Source organism: Rattus rattus, chromosome 7 (assembly GCF_011064425.1).
Source record: "Rattus rattus isolate New Zealand chromosome 7, Rrattus_CSIRO_v1, whole genome shotgun sequence".
Classification (NCBI taxonomy): Eukaryota; Metazoa; Chordata; class Mammalia; order Rodentia; family Muridae; genus Rattus; species Rattus rattus.
Genome location: NC_046160.1, coordinates 123,521,318 through 123,524,751, shown reverse-complemented (window position 1 = coordinate 123,524,751; position 3,434 = coordinate 123,521,318).

The following is a 3,434-nucleotide window of genomic DNA, read 5'->3' as shown; positions in this document are numbered from 1 at the left end:
ACAGAGGGTGCTTTTGGGGACCCACCTTGACTTAGAGAAATGCTCCCCACCAGCACCTATATTTGCAGGGGGTTCTGGGTAAGGAGTGGAGTTGAGAATAAGGAAGCCTGCTATAGGAAGAAGGAGAAATGGGATAGTTAATTGTCCCCCAAGATAAACACCATCAAAGTCAAGCAAGGTTTCCAAGTAGGGACTGGCTATCAGCTGGGTTCCTGGCAGCCATGTCAACACACGAGGATGGGAGGGGCTGGTTGGTACAGGCCAAGCTGGCACAAGGTCTTCACTCGTGCAGAAAGTGACTCCAACAATTAAGCTTGGTCCTTTGTTCCCCCCCCACTTTTCCCCCCCTTCCTCACAAACCCCGTGTCCCACTGTGCAGGGTACCACAGTCGCCCTCCCTGTCAGGCCGTTTCGCAGTAGTACTGCGGCGCCATGGAGAGGGGCTAATTGGATTTGTTGTCACCTCCTGAAGCTGCCAGGAGCTCACGTCTGCTCTGGTTACAGATGAAGACATCACGGTGACAGGCTCAGAGGCAGCTCAGCTGGCATCCCAAGGCCACTAATAGAGCCATGTTGATTTAATGTCCGAGTGGAGAGGTGTAGACAAGCTGTTCAAGTCTCCTCGTCCAAGAGAAGCAGGGATCTACCATCCGTCATCTGTGGATCAGTAAATAAGCATCCATGTGCCTCCAGGACCTCGTCACCAGCGCCACAAAAGAATGGTAAACTATTTTAAATGGGGAGTGGGGACTTGGAAGTAGAGCATCTCTCTCTGGTTTATGCCACCCTCAGGGAGCCCGGTTAATTCCACTGAACATAAATTTTACTTAACTGTGTAATTATAAATGAATCCTGTTAGCTTTTGAGAGGCCGGTGAGCAAAAGGTGCACCCCCCTCCCTCGCCCCCGTGTGTGCCCTGAGGTGTGTGAGCACGGGGAGAAACGCCATTAAAGATGAGGAGACCTCTTCCTTTTCAGTGGTTCGTTTACCCGTTTGATACAGGTTTAACCGAGAACCTACTGTGTGCTGGACATGGCAAGGTGGGACTTGCCTTTCAAAGACTCCTCTTCAGGTCATAGATGGATGACTATAACCTTGAATGATAAAGGGTAATAGTGTAGCAGGGGAAAGATGGGAGGGGGTAGCTGTTAGCTCTGTAGATGCACAAGTTCAGGGTCTGCCTGCAGTCACCTGGCAGGGGCCACAGCGTTCAGACTCCACTCCCATAGTCCACACATGGTATTATAGACCCTACCTCCTACTCTCCCCAAGGCTGGGTCCAGTGAGCTTGAAATGCCCAGTCTCCCCCGCTCCAGTCCACTAGTGGTCCCTGGATCATGTGGCTCACAGGAGCCTGAGACCAAGAGGTATCTCGATGGGGTGCACAAGAGATATGTCCCCCAAAGTCTAGTGTGGCAAGGGGGTGTTTGAGTCACATAGCCTGTGGGTCTTAAAGCTCAGACTACCCTACCCAGCACAGAACATACAGGGCTTGTCCTGTGCACTCAGACAACACCCCTCCTGAGAATCCCCTTCCAGACCCACCAGGCCCACCTCTTCTTCATCCACACCCACTTCTTCTCAGAGGGCCCCTGCACGGGTACCTCCTGAACACACCTCACAGTCTGAGCGCACCGAGTACCCGTTTGCCCAGACCAGCCCGTACTCACTTTGCTGTTGCGGTTTTGAGACAGGATGGCTATGATGTCGTCCTGGCGAGCTGGGACCTGGCTTTGTAGATTATGCTAGCCTCGAACTCTGAGGGCCTCCTGCTTCTGTCTCCCTAGGGCTGAAGTTAAAGTGTGAACCACCACCACATCAGCCCAGCCCTGCTCTGCTCCCCTCACCCCCTCTCCGCTGGCCTCCTTGGATGCCTCTGTCAGCACACATGCTAACCCTCTGGACTGATCTCTAAGAACTCATGGAAAACAGTGACCAAAGAGACTCTCCACATCAACAGAGAGAGTTCTCGGGGCTCACCGTAATGGGGAGCCATGTGAACCCCCTCATAGGAAGGAACACATCCCTAGACAAGTTTTCTCTTAGTGGACAGTTTTTATCTTAATAAAAATTTAAGTTTAATTTTAAAAGTTTTTCTTTATTTTTTTGCGGATGGGTGTTTCACCTGCGTGTCTGTGTGCCTGAGGATGCAGTACCCAGGGAGACCAAGAGAGGGCGTCAGATCCCCTACAACTGGAGTTACAGACACCTGTGAGTGGCCATGGGGGTGGCGGGACTTGAACCCAGGTCCTATAGAAGAGCAGCCTCCTTTCTCGCCACAATAGTTTTCTTTAGGGAAAAAAAAGGTCTCATTATGCCACCCAGACTACTTTGAACTTGAATCTCTTGCCTCTGCCTCCATTAGATTACAAGCCTGTGTCACCACTTGAGTGGCTAACTTTTTATACAGTTTTTTTTTTTTTTTTTTTTTTTTTGGTTCTTTTTTTTTTGGAGCTGGGGACCGAACCCAGGCCTTGCGCTTCCTAGGTGGCGCTCTACCACTGAGCCTAAATCCCCAGCCCCCACAGTTTTTTTTTAATCCATGTATACAGCTCTCTAGAAAATCATTGTTCCCAGCCATTGTTGTGAGAATTCCTTACCTGGGAGACACAAATGACAGCTATCCCATCCTTATAAAGCCTCAGTGACGAACTGAAGTACACCTTTACCCTAGGAAACTAATATGTTCCTTGGGTTTGCTTACAGGGGTGTGTGTGTGTGTGTGTGTGTGTGTGTGTGTAGGGGGTACCGCAGGAAGTGACCCAAATGCAGCTGCACTGGAAAGTCTCTAACCAGCGTGGATGACGGCTTCCTAGAAGAGAGGGAGGTCCTCCTTTCAATTAACTTCCCCCAGCACCTTCTGAGACCCTCGGCCACATGCAATTAGGGTAGAATTGCATACAGATGGCTGGGAGGAGCTGACAGGCTCTCAGGTGAGGGTCCAATGACCCTCCCCACCCCCTCCTCCTATGAGCAAGGTCAACAGTCAACAAGCCAATGTGATGGACGCTTGCGAACAGACACAGCAGGTCCGACGAAGATGGCGGCTGTTTGGCTTGGGAGACCCTGTTCCACAACAACCGTGAACTTTGAATCACTGTCCGCTTCCGACACAGAACATCGAGGACCAAATGAGTTCTCCTTAGATGGAGACGGAAAGGGCAGGTTGCCCACAAAAAGGAAAGCCCGCAGATGCCCCCACAGCAAACTCAACACCGAGAAGCAGCAGGGTAGCCACGGCGAGGATCCAGAGTGGCTAAGGGAGCCCGAGCTCTCGAGCTGGCGCTCAACCACTCACACAGGAGAACAGCCCCGAGCGCACAGACGTGCCATGCATGGAAACCAGTCAGTTACCCTTAAGACACAGGAAAGGGTCGGGCAGTGGTGGTGCACGCCTTTAACCCCAGCGCAGAGGCAGGTGGATCTCTGTGAGT